We start from the raw sequence: 18,841 nt of genomic DNA on the forward strand, positions 1-18,841 counted from the left end.
TTATGATGTGTCTTGGTGTAGGTTTCTTTGGGTTTCTCTTTAATGGAGTCCTCTGTGCTTCTTGGATTTGTGAGAGTTTCTCTTGCATTAATTTAGGGAAGTTTTCAGCTATGATATGATTGAACAAAGTCTCTATCCCTTGTTCTTTTTCTTCTTCTTCAGGAACCCCTATGATGCGGATGTTATTTCTCTTCATGTTGTCACAGAGCTAAGAGTTTCCTCTGACTTTTTGAGTCTTTTTTCTCTTTTCTTCTCTGCTTTCATGCCTTCATTCCAGTTGTCTTCTAACTCGCTGATTCGATCCTCTGCTCTATCTATCCTGTTTTTAATTCCTTCCATTGTGGTCTTTATTTCTGATATTGTATTTGTCATCTCCAACTGATTCTTTTTTATACTTGCTATTTCTTTATTTAGGTTTTCAAACTCCCCCTCCATTGTTGTTCTAAGATCCCTAAGCATCCTTACAATCATTATTTTGAACTCCGCATCTGGAAGTTTGATTATTTCCATATCACTCAGTTCATCTCTCGAAAGTGTCTCTTGTGGTTTCATTTGGATTGCACTCCTTTGTTTTCTCATCTTCTTTTTTTTTTTTTATTTGTAGAGTTGATTGAGTCTAGGCTTGGTGTTGTCTGCCTCCAGTTTTCAGTTGTGTTATTTTTAGGTCTTCGTGGGTTGGTATCCGCTATTATTTGTAATCCACTTTCGGATTTGGGCAGCTTTGAAGTCTTGATTTGTTTGTTTTCTTAACAGGTGATAGTCTTGTTAACTGATCTCAGCAGGGGGCTTCCTTGAAACTGTATCCAGGAATGCTGTGGGTGTAACCTGAGACGCTGAAGGTCTCTTCCTCCAACTAATCTCACTGGGGGCAGGGTTTTTTCTCTCAGCTTCAGTAGGGGAAGGTGTATCTCAGATCTCCATGGAGATCTGAGTTACTGCCCCTCCTCCCCACTTCTTGTTTTCAGCTGTGTCTTGTTGTGCTGATTGGAGCTGGATAGATGTCCGGAGATCTCTGATCCGGAAGCACTTCAGCTCTGTTTTGTGAAAGGTTCAGTCCTTCCCCCAGCTATGGCCGCCTCCAGCACGAATGAGTCAGCTTTTTTATTTTGTTTCTTGCATACCTTAGCCCCTCACAGTCTGTCCCTCTCCCTGTCTTTTCCACTTGGGAGATAAGCTGGTCTTTTCAACCCACCTTGCTCCCTGGTCGCCAGGTAAGTGGCTGTGAGCAGTAGTTTCTGCTCTTTTTCCTCTGTGAAATCCTCTCTGGGCTCTCAGCCTCACCCCCCTCCTTCCCTTCCTGTAAGCAGAGGAGATTCAGGCACTCCTTACCAGGATTATTGTGGCTTCCTCTTTGCTCCTTGGTTTTTGAGAGCTGTTCTTGCAGTTCAGTGTTGGTTTTTCATGCTGATTTTTTCTAAATTGATTTGTATTCCAGTTTGGTGTTGAGAGCTGGGTGTCTGTGCATCCGCCTACTCCGCTGCCATCTTCTCTCTCCTGAGAGTACATTTTCTTGAAAATATGTTAAGAATTTTTAAATTGAATACATGTTCCTGGTTATATTTCAATATATAAGAATATTAAGTATATATTTAAATTTATGCTCACATAATATACAAACTTCTTTAATAATTTCTAAAAATTTAAGTTTCTTAGTTATATTTAATTACATTTTAGTAATGTTACCATTCATTTTTTTTCATTTGTAAAGCTGATGTCCACAAATATTAACATCAAAGTTAAATTGGCACAACTGTATTAAAATAGAACAAATGTATTAAATAAGAGTCAAGTGTAATTTGTACTTGGTGTCTTAAATGGATTCTGATTTACAATCTTAATTTAAAATACTTTACATTTTATGGTATATTAATATAATGTTCTTAATTTATAACAAACCCTGGTTATTACCATTCTAAAGGAATCATATATATTACATTCTTAACTCAGAATATGGTGTTCTTAGTTCTCTTGACAAATATTTATAGTAGTATATAATAATCACAATTGCAAGCACATTCCTCTTACAAAAGTAATACCCCACAGGAAAACATCCACAGGAAGGAATAGGTATAGTCTACAATAGTCTAATCAGATATAAATGATAATTCAGTTTTTGGCATATTGAGACTCTGATATAGCTTCTATCCTATAACGCAGCATATAAGTTTGCTTTTTAAAACCTGTTTTATTCAGGAACAATTTATTACCATAAATATCTACTATGTGTAAAATCCTATTCCAAGCCCTGACCAGTTAGCTCAGTGGTAGAGTGTCCACCCGGCCTATGGATGTCCAGGGTTTGATACCCAGTTAGAGCACACAGGAGAAGTGCCCATCTGCTACTCCACCCCTCCCCCTCTCGCCTCTCTCTCTTTCTCTCTCTCTCTCTCTTTTCTCCTCCCATTCTGCAGCCATGGCTTGATGGAGTGAATTGGCCTCTGCCTCAGGAGCTAAAAAAAATGGCTCGGTTGCAACAGAGCAAGGAGCCCCAGATGGACAGAACATTGCCCTCTACTGGGCTTGCCAGGTGGATCCTGGGTGGGGTGCATGTGGAAGTCTGTTTCAAGCTCTCCTCTCTCATTAAATTAAAAAAATAAAATAAAATCCTATTCCAGACATTGATGACACAGGATGATCAAGCTGCTCCTTCCTTTAAGTTGGTGGCTCAGATTTAAGTACGTATATAGTAGCATATCTACTTAATATAACTTGTTTGAAAACTATAGATCAAATTAATATAAAAAATGTGATTTTTTTTAATATTTTTTATTTATTGACTTTTAGAGAGAGGGGAGAGAGAGAGAGAGAGAGAGAGAAAGGGGAGGAGCAGGAAGCATCAACTCCCATATGTGCCTTGACCAGGCAAGCCCAGGGTTTCGAACCGGCAACCTCAGTGTTCCAGGTCGATGCTTTATCCCACTGCGCCACCACAGGTCAGGCTAAAAAATGTGATTTTTAAGCTCATAAAGTATCACCTATATATAAAACAAATTTTAAACCAATAATGTGTCACAAAAATGTGCTCACCTTAGCAGAATTGTAAAACATTGGAAAAAGAAGTAGGTTAAAACTAGTTTCTCCATATTGCAATAAAAAATTACATAAAATACAGTTTCTTCCTCCTCAAAGTTTGATTAATATTCCTCAAACCTCATTTTACTCCTATAGTTTTGAAAGTTGTGAATAGTTCATCTACTTGGCAGTACAGAGTATGGCAAAAGTAGGTTTTATAGTAGTTTGTATTAAAAAAACATGCAGGTTATGATGATTACAATAGCTTTATTAACTGTTTTGTATACTCACAACTGTAAGCTTACTTTTGCCACACCCTATATAAATAATCCCATTTCTATCTACAATTGCAAAGTGTCTTAGAAGCATTCTATAGGAATTCTTATTAAAAGTACTGTATAGGCCCTGGCCGGTTGGCTCAGTGGTGGAGCGTCGACCTGGCGTGCAGAAGTCCCGGGTTCGATTCCCAGCCAGGGCATACGGGAAAGGCGCCCATCTGCTTCTCCACCCCTCCCCCTCTCCTTCCTCTCTGTCTCTCTCTTCCCCTCCTGCAGCCGAGGCTCCACTGGAGCAAGGATGGCCCGGGCGCTGGGGATGGCTCCTTGGCCTCTGCCCCGGGCGCTAGAGTGGCTCTAGTTGCAACAGAGCGACGCCCCGGAGGGGCAGAGCATCGCCCCCTGGTGGGCAGTGCATTGCCCCTGGTGGGCGTGCCGGGTGGATCCCGGTCGGGTGCATGTGGGAGTCTGTCTGACTGTCTCTCCCCGTTTCCAGCTTCAGAATAATAGAAAAAAAAAAAAAAGAATTTGACTCTCTCTCTCTCTCTAAAAAAGTACTGTATATCCAAATAATTTAAATATACCTATAATTTAATCACTTCATGAATATGGAAACCATTTGCCAGTTTAATCATATCTTACATTTGGTATTCCTAAAATTGTTACTGATAAAAAAAAGGTACCTCGATCAAAAGTATAATTTAAAATTATCTCTATTTTAATAGACAGCATGTACAAATCTCAAGCTCACATGCTTCCCAACACAGAAACACATGTCACAATTAAATATATATCTAGAATAATTAAGCTAAGATGGAATATTAAAGGCAATGAAGAAGAAAGAGGAGAAGGAAAGAGAAAGAAAAAAAGAAAAAGAGAAGGGAAGAGATTATGAATAAGAAAACTTAAATTTTAGTCAAGGTTCTGTTACTGGTTTGCTCTAAGATCCATAGCAAATTTGTAAAGTGTCCTTCAATTGTTTTTCTAAAACAATGACTGGTTCTAATTTTAACCAAAGTTCACATTATGTCTGTTTTAAAACCTGTAAATAACTTTTCCTTTAATGATGACTTGGGATGGTATGCTTTTTTCCCTTCATTATCCTAGTTTAGCAGTTCACAAAATGTGGTCTTAGGGTGCCTGGAAGTATACAGTTACATAACATATATCTCCTCCTCCATATTTTAAGTTTCTTGGAGAAGGAAGCTAATTTAATCACCACTAAATATATACTTTGGTCATTATTTCATGACTAGGCTCTAGAATAACACTGAATATAGAAGGTGCTCAGTAAATATTTATTGAATGAATAGAGAAATGGCTGCTCAAAGCTGACGTACTGAATGAAAAGTAATACCTGAGAGAAAAAGTAGAAAAAGAAAAATGTGACACACACTGCATAAATGTAACTTCCTAAAACAATGTTAAACATTAATGTTTTATGTTTAAAGGATTAAGACTAATCTATTTGGAAAATATATTTCATTCCCCATTGATGAAGCATTCTGATATAATTGAATATTTAATAAAACAAAACTACATTTTAATCACAACTTAGAATTGTTCTCTTTGAAGTATGACTTGTTATTGTATCACAAAATATCAGGTCACATACTCCAAAATGAAAAACCAACTTTCCCTCTGGTATAAACAGTAACCCAAAGAAAACAGTCACATAAGACTTACAGCTATCTAATTTTTTACTAACAAATGAAACATAGTTTATAAAATGACATTCCATTATGGGTGGGGTTAGATAAAAACCTACAGAGAATCAGCTAATACCCGTAACTAGTTTCCTTATTTCTATTCACGTTAACACAAGAACTACAGGATAGACAGGCTGAACCACAAAAACTATAGTTAGAGGATAACAGGTAGGCTATCACTGCAGATCTACAGAATGTCACCAAGGCATTATGTATGTAAGGAAACACTTAATAATAAGTAATTTGAGTACCCCCCAGTTGACAACCAGCATTAGTGTTAGTCATGATACTGACTATAACCAAATGGCAATCAGTTTTGTTCCCATACTATATAATACTGTCCAAAAGGCTGGCTTTTCTTTAAATACACAAAATAAGTAAAAATGCATCAAAAAATGTAAGAACAATTATAGACCCAAATACCTTAGTAATTCAAATATAAATTGTACATAGATTACTTTTGTCACTGAGTACTCTGGGATAAAGAAATGTGAAATATTAGAGTTGCTTTCCCTCAGTATTTTGGTTAGAAAAATATAAAAATAAAGAAAAGGAAAAATCCATTAAAAATAAACTTGCAACAAAAATATTCATGGTAGCTTAATTAGTAATAACTAGAAAAGCTGGCAACAACCCAAATATCCATGAACGGGAAGATGGATAAACAAATTGTGGTATATCTATACGATGAATACTACTCAGGAATAGAAAGAAACAAACTATTGTACTGATACATGTTCAACAGCATGGGTATCTCAAAACCACTAGCTAGAGTGAAAGAAGCTATGCAAAAAAGAAAAAAAAAGAAAAAGTAAAAGGATGTACTATAAGATTCTTTCCATGTGAAACTCTAGCAAATGCAATGAATCTATAGTTCTAGAAAGCAGAAACTGGTTGCCTGGGAATTGAGAGTAAGGGTAAAGGCAAGAGAGTGAGATTACAAAGGGACATAAACTTTGGGGGTAAGAGATATGTTCACTATGTTAATTTTAGTGATGTTTCACAGATGTAGAGGTATGTAAAACTGTGTATTTTAAATATGTACTATCTACTTTATGTCAATTATATCTCAATAAAGGTGTTTCTTTTTAAAGAGAAAGCCTTAATTCTGTTATTTTCTTACTATACACATAATTATATTTTCTGTCTATTAAATCCAAGGTGGTTAACCATAGACTACCTGAATGTAAGTAACATGTTATTAACATAAGTCATTTTAAAAGTATCTCTCACTACAAATTTTAATTGACAAGACTTTGGTTGTTCACCATAAATGAGGAAGGTTGGGAAAGAATATTTCCTGAGTGCCCATCAAGTATCAGCCACATAAAATAATAAATGCTCTATTTGATTTAATCTAAACAAGTAAACCAACGAGGCAGAAGAGAATAGGGGTGCAGGAAGGCAGAGTGAGAGGTACAGCTGTTTTTATACAAGGTAATGAAGAATATGCTCTTATCTCAAACATTATGACAGGGACTTCAGTGTATTTTAATTCATAAAACATTTTCTTACACAAAATATCATTAACCAAAGATTTTCTAGACTAAACTAATAGTCATTCCTTTACATTGGCATAAGAATAAACAGAATACAAAATATTTCAAACATGAATTTAATAGAATTCTCCCAAGAAAAGATCCAACAAGGCCCTGGCCGGTTGGCTCAGCGGTAGAGCGTCGGCCTAGCGTGCGGAGGACCCGGGTTCGATTCCCGGCCAGGGCACACAGGAGAAGCGCCCATTTGCTTCTCCACCCCTCCGCCGCGCTTTCCTCTCTGTCTCTCTCTTCCCCTCCCGCAGCCAAGGCTCCATTGGAGCAGAGATGGCCCGGGCGCTGGGCATGGCTCTGTGGCCTCTGCCTCAGGCGCTAGAGTGGCTCTGGTCGCAATATGGCGACGCCCAGGATGGGCAGAGCATCGCCCCCTGGGGGGCAGAGCACCGCCCCTGGTGGGCGGGCCGGGTGGATCCCGGTCAGGCGCATGCGGGAGTCTGTCTGACTGTCTCTCCCTGTTTCCAGCTTCAGAAAAAATGAAAAAAAGAAAAAAAAAAAAAAATCCAACAACTATTAAACAGAAAAAAGTTTCACCTGAAACCAGGGTACATCATGAAAACTATACACTGGAGAGTTTTCATTTGCTTTCCCCACAGCTTTTTGAGTTAAATTATCTTTCACCATAACAGAAAGAATACACATGACTGACAAATACTTTAAAGTGGTATAATATGCATATTCCAAGTAAAAAGAGTAACTATGATATAAAGCTATTTTTTATTTACTGACTTTAGAGCAAAAAGGAGAGAAGGAGAAAGGGAGAGAAAGAAAAACACTGGGGGGAGGGGGAGGGGCACAAAGAAAACTAGATAGAAGGTGACAGAGGACAATCTGACTTTGGGTGATGGGTATGCAACATAACTGAATGACAAGATAACCTGGACATGTTTTCTTTGAATATATGTACCCTGATTTAATGATGTCACCCCATTAAAATTAATAAAAATTTATTTATAAAAAAAAGAAAAACACTGACTTGTTCCATTTATTTATGCATACGTTGGTTGTTTTTTTTTTTTTTTTTAATATTTTATTTATTGATTTTTTTTAGAGAGAGAGAGACAGAGAGAGAGAGAGAAGGGGGAGGAGCAGGAAGCATCAACTCCCATATGTGCCTTGACCAGGCAAGCCCAAGGTTTCGAACCGGCGACCTCAGTGTTCCAGGTCGACGCTTTATCCCACTGCGCCACCACAGGTCAGGCCCGTTGGTTGTTTCTTATATGTTAACTGGGATTGAATCTGCAACCTTGGAGTAATGGGACAACACTCTAATCAATTGACCTACCCAGCCAAGGCTAAAGCTATTTTTAAAGTTACATTCTTTGTGTTTTTTGGCTGTTTACCTCAAAAAATAAAAACAGCACAATGCCACCTGACCAGTGGTGGCACAGTAAATGGAGTGTCAACCTAAGATGCTGAAGTCCCAGGTTTGAAACCTGAGGTTGCCAGTTTTAGTGCAGGGTCGCTGACTTGAGCGTGAGATCATAGACAAGACTCCATGGTCGCTGACTTGAGCCCAGGGTTGCTGACTTGAGCAAAGGGTCATGGATCCGCTGGAAGCCCCTACCCCACCCCCATCAAGGCACGTATGAGAAGCAATCAATGAATAACTAAAGTGCCACAACTACGAATTGATGCTTCTCATCTCTCTCAAAACAAAGAAAACAGCTCAATGCTTTATTTCTCAAGCTGTTGACCAAAGTTTTGAACCAGCAAAGTATCAAAACCAACTTTAATTATTAAATGTTTTACCTGTCAAAACAAAAAGGACATAGTTTGGGGCATCTTTCTGGATGAAAAATAGAAAGGTTTCATTAATTTTTCCTGCCTGCATGCAGTTAGTTCCCATGACGCCAGTCTCTTAGAACATCTTTTCCTCTTAATAAAATTCTACCTATACCTTGAGCCAGTTTAAATTTCACCTCCTCTCTAAAGCTTATCTTAAAGTGACCACTACCTGCTTTGAAGTGCTATAGCAACTGCCGGTACAATTCACTTAGAAATTGTGTGCGTCCTCATGCCATTTCTTCCATTACAGCTCTGAAATGTAACTGAAATCTTGGACTGGTAATTTCTCATGATTGTCTTAGCAACTGAATTTAGTTTCTAGAATACCACTGTCAGTTCAGTAGTTACTAACCACATGTGGCTGTGTACATTTCAAATAAAATCAGTTCATCAGTTGCACTAATCCCAATTCACATATGGCTAGTAGCTATCATATTGGATAGCCACTTAAAGGATAAATAACTTTCTATCATCCCAAAATGTATAACTGAATAAAGCTGCTCTAAAGAGTAATGGCCAACTCCCATGTTTTTTGTTTGTTTGTTTTACATAGTTCTTAGCATAGTACCTGAATATGGTAGGCACTTCATTATTTTATTTAACAAAGAGAAACTACTATAGTGGCAAAGATGTTCCTATAAACATGTCTTATTTTGTTAATAGTCTGTTAAAATTATAAATAAATATTTTAAAATTTAGAACACATCTCCCAATAAAAGGCAATAAAGGCCCACATGGAAACAAATGACCACAGCTGAGAAGTGTAAGCCACCAGATTGTAGTATATCTGCTTACCCATCCATGCCAATCCACAATGTATGTCTGTCCATTACATTCACCTGCTTCATTAATTTATATTATTCGCCGAACCTTGAAGACATGTTAGTTGTAACCTTTCCTCTATACTTTATGAACACTTAAAAATTTTTATTAATATAAGAATTAATTTTCATCAGTTTTCTAAAGCTGTAAGTAGTGTATTTTGAACTGTATGGCTTCATTCTGATACAGAATCCTTTCAACAATGCAAAGCCCTTAAATCAGCAGTTCTCAACCTGTGGGCCTAGGTGACCCTTGTGTTTTGGTTGTTCGACCCCCGCAGGGGTCGTGACCCCACAGGTTGAGAACCGCTGCCTTAAATGAACTGTTCTTTTTATACAAATAAAAGGGGTTTGAATAAGAACTTTCATTGGTGTTTATTTGGCAATGCCTGTATCATAAAAACTGAACTCTTGTTAGGGTTTCTCTCTCATAAATGTATTAATAATGCAATATTTGAAATTAATTTTTAAAAAAATTTCTCTAGGAACTATTGAGACTTGGGTGTCCACTTTAACTACATAGAATTACCAAATTTCATTTGCTCATATCTCATATTTGATTACAATAGTGGGTATACAACAGGCATTTGTATTGACTGAATTAATAAATTGTATCCTTGCCCAGATACAAGAAAAAAAATGCTGCAAGTATCATCTGATGAAAATAAAATGTTAGAATTCAGATAATGAACTGTGAAATTCTGGTTTGTTAACTTTAAAGAACTTAATGTTTGTTATTTGTTTCTTCTATTTGAATAATAGAAAATCTACAGTGAGAAAAATAATTTTCCATTTAAATCTATCTTACTATCTTAATTATTGAAGTTTTTTTGTTCTCTCTCTCTCTCTCTCTCCACACACACACACACACACACTAAATTTAAAACATTATCCACTTTCTTCAGCTATCAGCCACTTCTCATTATCACACCAGCTCATTAACTGGTGTTAACTGTTGTAAGCCAAGTTAGTATCAGAAAAACTAAAGCTTCTGTTTTACAAAGAACTGGAATATGAACTGGTACCCTTTCTTAGCTCAGCTCCAATATTTAAGCCGAAAAAGATCCCTTTTCTAGAGCTGCTTATTGTTAATATCACTCCGTTCTCTTTCCACAAGATCAGAATAAACAGGCTAATTTCTTATTCTTTACTATTAGTTCAAACTAAAATTTATTTTTAAATTAATGCAATATAATAGTCAAAAGTTTAGATACAGAAAAATTCATAATTTAAAAATTGAAATAAGATCAATTTGCTTTTAAGAGAAATATATAAATAATTCTCAGAAATAAAAAATTATTTTCTTTTAGCATAAAGTTTTCAAATATGTGCAAGGAATTTTTTGTAATTACTTAAAAATGCTAGATTTAAATAAATTCTCAAGCTCAAGCAATTATTTAACAAATTAAAATAATTTCTATTTTTATTTTATTTATTTATTTTTAGAGAGGGGAGAGAGAGAGACAGAGAAGGAGAGAGAGGAGAGAAAGACAAAGAGAGAGAGAGAGAAGGGGGAGGAGCTGGAAGCATCAACTCCCATATGTGCCTTGACCAGGCAAACCCAGGGTTTCGAACCGGCGACCTCAGCATTTCCAGGTCGACGCTTTATCTACTGCGCCACCACAGGTCAGGCTTAAAATAATTTCTAAACATAGCCAGCTGGTTCAAAACTCTTCCAAGCACAAGCACATATCTTATGCTATCTTTTAAAGAGAAATTTTAAAAGACAGCTCACAAACTAGTATTCATAAAAACATACAATCAATCTAAAATGATAAAGAAAATAGCTCTCTAACATATTCTCTCTCTCTCTCTCTCAACTGGCCCCTCCAGTTCCCTAAAGCTGACATTTGATACTGGGACGAGGGGATGGCTTCATTTAATTGCAGTGGTAGTAAAAATGTTAAAGACAGAATTTCCAGTTAACAATACTGCACGATATACGTGAAAGTAGCTAAGTAGATTCCAAAAGTACTCAAAGAAAAAGAAATTTGTAACTATATGGGATGACGATGTTAACTTTTTTTTTTTCTGTGACAGAGATGGAAGAGTCAGAGAGACAGACAGACAAGGACAGACGGACAGGAAGAGAGAGATGAGAAGCATCAATTCTTTGTTGCGGCACCTTAGTTGTTCACTGATTGCTTTATCATATATGCCTTGACCCAGGGGCCCAAACTACGGCCCGCTGGCCACATGCGGCCCCCTGAGGCCATTTATCCGCCCCGCTGCACTTCTGGAAGGGGCACCTCTTTCATTGGTGGTCAATGAAAGGAGCACATTGACCATCTCATTAACCAAAAGCAGACCCATAGTTCCCATTGAAATACTGGTCAGTTCCTTGATTTAAATTTACTTGTTTTTTATTTTAAATATTGTATTTGTTCCCGTTTTGTTTTTTTATTTTAAAATAAGATATGTGCAGTGTGCATAGGGATTTGTTCATAGTTTTTTTATAGTCCGGCCCTCCAACGGTCTGAGGGACAGTGAACTGGCCCCCTGTGTAAAAAGTTTGGGGACCCCTGCCTTGACCGGTGGGCTACAGCAGACCGAGTAACCCCTTCCTCAAGCCAGTAACCTTGGGCCCAAGCTGATGAGCTTTGCTCAAACCAGATGAGCCCATGCTCAAGCTGGTGACCTCGGGGTCTTGAACCTGGGTCCTCCATGTCCCAGTCCGAAGCTCTATCCACTGCGCCACCTCCTGGTTAGGCTGGGTTGAATATACTTAATGACACTGACCTGTATACTTAGAAATGGTTAAAAAGTAACTGTATTTTACTACAATTGAATTTTTCGAAAGCATCACAATTTAACCAAATAAGTACTTCTCTGATAGCATAGCCAATTAGAAATCTAAAGTCACCAATAAAGGAAATAAACTGCTTCTCAGAGATAGAAACATGAGATTTGCTGAGAAAAAGTTACAGTAACCCTATAATGAATCAAATTGTACTATATTACCACATCAATGCCAAAAACTAAGCATTTTACTTAACAGAATCTTGCTGGACAGAATATAATGGAGCTATTTTAAAAAAAGTCACAAGGCTAGAAAAAGCAGTGTCAAACCTAAATTGTAGTGTTTTGTTATTTGGTTTGGTTTTAGGCACTGGCAATTGAGCTGTCCTTGAGCAAGTCACATATTGAGCAACAAGAAAAATAAAACCCAGAAATGTCTTCAGTTATTTGATAATTGTATACAGTTATTTCTAACTTCCTTAGAAGATAAGACTAACTCTAGTTTAGAGGAAGGGAGGAGTAAAAATACAGCTTTCAGGTTATAAAGAGCATAGAAAGGAAGAACTAGGGTAGTGATAAGAATACTACCATTAATAACTCATACACAAGAAAAGAGAATAAAATTAATATAGATAACAAAAACGAAAGAAATCATCCTCTGCCTCATAAGTCTATCTGAATGTGTTTATTAGGCCCAATGCTACGATCACTAAGTCTTCAAATATTACAACAAAGTATACTGCTCACAAAAATTAGGGAAATATTTCAAAATGACTATGAAGCAATTAAAAAAAAGCATTTTTAAAAATTAAACAAGAACACCAGAAAAGCAAATGATAAGTCAAAGAAAGTTGTTCCATTATGCAAATGATATGGAAAACCAACTTTTATTTCATTGGTGAAAATGCACTATACGAAAGGCTGAAAGAACTGGAGTATTTGCACGTTCATATTCATTTTGAAATATCCCCTAATTTTTGTGAGCAGTATATTCTAGGAAATTTGTTAGATACTCAAGTGGAAAAGGGCTTATAAAATGAAGTTTGTTCTTAGGTTTTTAAAAAACTTTTTATTTAAAGTTGTTTATCACTATAAGATATTTTACTCCTACAAATAATCATATTTTAGAAATAAATGTAGACTAAACTTTAATAACAAGGAGGAAGATATTCCTTTAAAAATATATACAACATGAATATTGTTTCAAAGAATTAAAATATCTTATGCATATATAACACTAACTTTGCAAGTCTATATTGTGGGTAACATGACTGGCCTCTTTTAACTTGAATGTAATAAATATAGAACACATCTTCCAACTTCACTAATGATTTTTAAATTTTACATAACCTTTGAACCATGATAAGCTCTCCCGAAGTTATACATTACAGCTGCTGAAATCATCACAGCTGTACAATATTTTTGAGGCAAAAATACTACAAAGAACTTTGCTACTAACATGAATATTAACAATTAGGTGGCAAATTATATATTCCCTTTTATAGTTATTCTCAGTTCATTTGGGGAAAAAATATTTTCACATTCACTTTTAATTTAAACATATAGGTTTGAAAATGTTAGCCATTTTTTAGATAAACTAAAGGAAAAATAAAACCCTAAAAGTTAATAAAGCTAGAATTGTGAGAATACTAAATTGAGGAATTGAAGAGAGAAGATAATGGTTCAGGTTAAAGCAGCCATTGGCTGAGTAAATATGAACAAATTTAAATTAGGTATAATAATCCTTTTCCATCCCTAATTCAAAGGGTCATTTTAAGAACCAAGTAAAATAAGACATGTGAAAGTGCTTTATAACTAAAAAATGCACAACATAGACATTACTATCAGTAATACTACTCATTTTTTCAACATGGCTCTCTTTATTTTTTATGATGTCCTTTTATAACCAACACCAATTTCTTCTCTGTAATTATCATTGTACTGAAATAAAGAATTATATGCCATATTGTCAATCTCAAAGAAAACAAAAGGAAAGGTCCACTTTATAAAGAGATATAGAAATAGAAAAGTGCTTTCTAGGAATTGGGTAAAGCAAGATTTTTGCTTTAGAACTTACATTTAAGGTTTCCATTGGTTATATCTCACAGACAATAAGGAATCACTAAATGTTGGAGACAACTTCTGACTCTAGCAGTTGTACTTAATCTAAATAAAAATGAGACTGAAGACATAGAGGTAAGATATCAAAATACAGAAATCATTCAAGTGGGCCTTGGCATGTTGGCTCAGCAGTAGAGCATCCACCCAGTGTGTAGAAGTCCAGGGTTTGATTCCGGCCAGGGCACACAGGAGAAGCGTCCATCTGCATTTCCACCCTTCCTCCTCACCTTTATCTCTCTCTTCCCCTCCCGCAGCCAAGGCTCCATGACCTCTGCCTCAGGCTCTAGAATGGTTTCGGTTGCAATGGAGCAACACCCCAGATGGGCAGAGCATCTCCCCCTGGTGGGAATGCCGGGTGGATCCTGGCAGGGTGCATGCGAGTCTGTCTGACTGCCTCCCTGCTTCTAACTTCAGAAAAATGCAAAAAAAAAAAAAAGAAGAAGAAAAGAAAGAAAAAAATCATCCAGTGATAATGCAGGCTCACAACTCCTAGAGAGTAGCAAAGTGATAAATTCAAGTTACATAATTAGAAGAATCAATTGAAGGGCCTAAAACAGTAGTCAAAAATGACAGCAAATTTCTAGCACTGGCAATCAGGGATAGAATGATAACTTTTAGAAATACCAAGAAGTCAGATGTAGTAAATCAGTCATAGAAATTGGTCATTTATTTATTCGTGCATTTACCAAGCATAAGCCATATGCCAAGTGCTAGTCACATAAAGATGAGTAAGATAATACTTCCTGTCCTGAAAGTTGTAATGATACATATAAATTCACAATTAATTGCCATAGTGGGTAACATTCAGTAATAGAGGATGTAACACGGGAAGTAGCCTAATTTGCCACTGGATTAAAATTCTACATAACCTAAAACTAAGTTTATTTATTTATCAAAAATGTATCTTAAGTAAAATTTTTCTTGATTATGTGATGTAAATATGTTCATATAGTCAATAAATAGATTTTTTAGCAGAATTTTAAGGAGTGTCCAATTTGTCAAAAGTTTTTCAGGCAGATGATCAATATTAGTACTTTTAAAATTAGAAACAACATATGCAGCCTGGCCTGTGGTGGTGCAGCAGATAAAGTGTCAACCTGGAACTCTGAGGTCACTGGTTTGAAACTCTGGGCTTGCCTGGTCAAGGCACATTCTAGACGCAACTACTACAAGTTAATGCTTCCTGCTTCTCCCCCCACCATTTCCCCTTTCTCTGAAAGTCAGTAAAAAAAAATAAAGAAAACATGAAAAGATACAGAGTAAGAATGTAAGAAGCAGTGTGGGCCCTGGCTGGTTGGCTCAGCGGTAGAGTGTTGGCCTGGCGTGCAGGAGTCCTGGGTTCGATTCCCAGCCAGGGCACACAGGAGAGGTGCCCATCTGCTTCTCAACCCCTCCCCCTCTCCTTCCTGTCTCTCTCTTCCCCTCCCGCAGCCGAGGCTCCACTGGAGCAAAGTTTGCCTGGGCGCTGAGGATGGCTCTGTGGCCTCTGCTTCAGGCGCTAGAATGGCTCTGATTGCGGCAGAGCAGCGCCCTGATGGGCAGGGCATCGCCCCCTGGTGGGTGTGCCAGGTGGATCCCAGTTGGGTGCATGCGGAGTCTGTCTGACTGCCTCCCCGTTTCCAGCTTCGGAAAAATACAAAAAAAAAAAAAAAAAAGAGCAGTTCCAACAACTGCAAATAATTTAACATCACAGAGTGTAAGATGCATAAGGAGAAAATTCTGAAAAGACTGATAAGGACCAGATGATGGAAGGTCTAATATATTTTGTTCTATAATCAATAAGAAGTTACTAAAAGGGTTTGAGCAGAGAAGTGCTTCCTTAACCTATACATCTTTCTCCCTAACCCACAGGAGAGGCCTTGAAGCCAAATTAGTATATACTGGTACTAAGAACTCATTCCCCCATTACCATAGATGACTGGTTCAGGCATACATGTTCTGTACAATGTCAATTAGGTTTTCTCCTTCAAGAATTTAGAATTGTGGCACAGTATAAGTCATTCAGTTAACTCTGGGCATTAGTCTTGGACACTAATGTAAACTCAGAAGTTCGGAGTGCCACAAAATGAAAGGAGAAGCAGCATACAGAAGAAATACAAAGAAGTAAGCATATTTAAAGAGATATGAGAACATGCAGCCTTACAGAGAAGCCTCTACTTTCCCATATAGTCCTCATGGGACCTACATATTCTAATCTTGATTAAGTGAAATGTCCCTGTAGCTTTCCAATAAATTCATTTTTTCTTTAAGCTAATTTAAATCGGTTTCCATTCCCTGCAACCTGAGACAAAATAAGGTGATTAATTCTGGTAGATAACCGGAAGAATTAGAAAAAAGAAAAAAAAAAAAAAAGCTAAAGGGTAAAACATTTAAATTAGGAAATGTGTTATTAAAAGAAAGCAACAGCGCCCTAGCTGGAAACCTCGCTTGGTTAGCATCGTCCTGAAGCACAGAGACTGCTGGTTCGATCCCTGGTCAGGACACATACAGAAGAAACAGCTTGATGTTCCTGTCTCTCTCTCTTGCTGTTATCAATAAATTTTTTTTAAAAAGCAAGCAACAGTAGCAAATAAAGACATAGGATGAATGAAAAGTAAGCAATATTGTGTGGGGTTCATGAAGCTTAATCTAACCAAGAGACTTTCAGGAAGCTGAAGCAATAAAAATTGCCTATAAGGACTAGAATGAGCAGGAAGTCGATGCTTTTATGAGAATAATTTCAACAGAATACTAGGTAGAAGTCATATTTGAAGAAATTAAGAAATAAATGGTAAAAAATAAATACAACTAAGAAATTTCTTTAAAGGAGTGTGATAATTAAAAAAATGAAGTTTGAGGGGAAAACAATATTAAAGAAAAAGTATAATAATAATTTTTAAAAAAAGATGTCCAATCTTTAGGTAAAGAGTCAAGAAGAATGAAAGCTTCCTCCTGCAAAAGTATGAAATAATATTTCAAAGAAAGCAGAAGTCCAGGAGAGTATAGCCACAGCAAGATCAAACAATTTTTACTAAAAAGTGGATTAAAAAAAAAGAATGACTAAAATTCCAAGAAATCTTTTTTTATTATTTTTTTAAAAGATTTTATTCATTTTTAGGAGGGAGAGAGAGAGAGAGAAGGGGAGGAGCAGGAAGCATCAACTCCTATATGTGCCTTGACCAGGCAAGCCCAGGGCTTCAAACCGGCAACCTCAGCATCAACACCCCATCCGCTGCGCCACCACAGGTCAGGCCCCAACAAATCTTAAAGAGAAGAAAAGTGGAGGAAACTCTCATTATTGAATACTATGTGTCATTCAGGAGAGGCAGGGAGTAGGTGGGTGATTTGCTGAAAACTAAGGAAGAGGAATTGTTGGATGACTTAAGAAAATATTAAGGGTTTAAGCTACAACTGGGCAATGTGAGGGGAGCTAACGAGTTTAAATCAAGAATTTTACTGACCCAAGGCTTTGGGGATGCAACAAAAAGTAGAAGAAACAAAAACTGGTACTATAAGGGAAAAATGAGCTACTGATGATTTATGTAAAAATAACTTCAGGTATAGTTTATTACATAAACTAGTATGATGTAATCTTAACTTCTAACTTGCAAAAATTAAGTAAGACTATTCAGAAATATTTCTGTCCTAAAAACAGAAGTGTTCTATTTTAAATTTACATTGTAAGATTCATACAAAATATTACTTTTAAAATAAAAAAACTCACACCTTTGTTTTACTCCATATTAAAAAATCAGATCCAAATGTATCAATTTAAATGTAAAAAATAAAACTTCAAAACTCAGTAGAAAATCTGGTGATTGTTAGACCCTGAGTAAGACACAATTTTTTTTCTTTTTTTTTTAGTATCTCGGCTTTTTTTTTTTTTTTTAACAGAGACAGAGAGATTCAGAGAGAGGGATAGACAGGGACAGACAGACAGGAACGGAGAGATGAGAAGCATCAGTCATTAGTTTTTGATTGCACACTGAGACACCTTAGTTGTTCATGGATTGCTTTCTCATATGTGCCTTGACCGTGGGCCTTCAGCAGACCGAGTAACCCCTTGCTCGAGCCAGTGACCTTGGGTCCAAGGTGGTGAGCTTTTGCTCAAACCAGATGAACCCATGTTCAAGCTGGCGACCTCGGGGTCTCGAACCTGGGTCCTCAGCATCCCGGTCTGATGCTCTATCCACTGAGCCACCACCTGGTCAGGCAAGACACAATTTCTTAAACGGTAACTACAATAAAGGAAAAGATTAACAAATTTGACTAAAATTAAAATTTTTTTTTCATCAAAAGATGCCACAGTAATGACAAAAATTGCCTATAGGATTTCAGGTTTGTCAATACCAGCAAATTCTGCAAGAAAATAATATTTTGGTTTTTTTAATCTAATATTAAATCTAACCAACTTCAGCATTTTGACAAGCTATGCATATAACGAAACAACCAATTCATATATAATTCTATACTTAGAATATATTGCCCTTCAAGTGAATCATATATTAAAAATGACTAGTAATAAGTATTTTTCACTAATGAGACACAGATTGGGGAAAAGTGAACAGTTGAACTATTTAATTGTAGAATTTTCACTATTTCTTTGCTTCTAAATTCATTCTTTGAGTCAACTTAACTTTAAGTGTCTAGGATGTGTTAAGCGACGCAATATTTTATACAACTTTCTATGGTTGTTCATTTGGATAACTGAATCTACAAATCATAAACAAAGTAACTTGACCCTTTCAATAAAATCTAGAACAGGTATTAAGTGCAGGCTCACAGATCAGAATGATGTGAATAATTCTGAATATCTGCCATAAAGGTAAAACATTTAAAACTGT

The 18,841-nt window shown here is 36.6% G+C and overlaps 1 protein-coding gene across 2 annotated transcripts in view; it reads right to left on the reverse strand.

Annotated features, from left to right (window-relative positions):
• Window positions 1–18,841, reverse strand: part of PKN2 (protein kinase N2) — a 180,263-nt gene that overhangs the window by 152,275 nt on the left and 9,147 nt on the right. Inside the window, exon 1 of one of the 2 annotated variants that reach the window (XM_066268725.1) lies at window positions 1,330–1,429. The exons of the other annotated variant lie outside the window; for it this stretch is intronic. The gene's annotated coding sequence lies outside the window, so the exon portion shown is untranslated. Of the gene's footprint in view, window positions 1–1,329; window positions 1,430–18,841 lie in introns of those variants that run through there. 2 annotated transcript variants of the gene reach the window in all.

Source organism: Saccopteryx bilineata, chromosome 3 (genome assembly GCF_036850765.1).
Source record: "Saccopteryx bilineata isolate mSacBil1 chromosome 3, mSacBil1_pri_phased_curated, whole genome shotgun sequence".
In the NCBI taxonomy this organism is placed as follows: Eukaryota; Metazoa; Chordata; class Mammalia; order Chiroptera; family Emballonuridae; genus Saccopteryx; species Saccopteryx bilineata.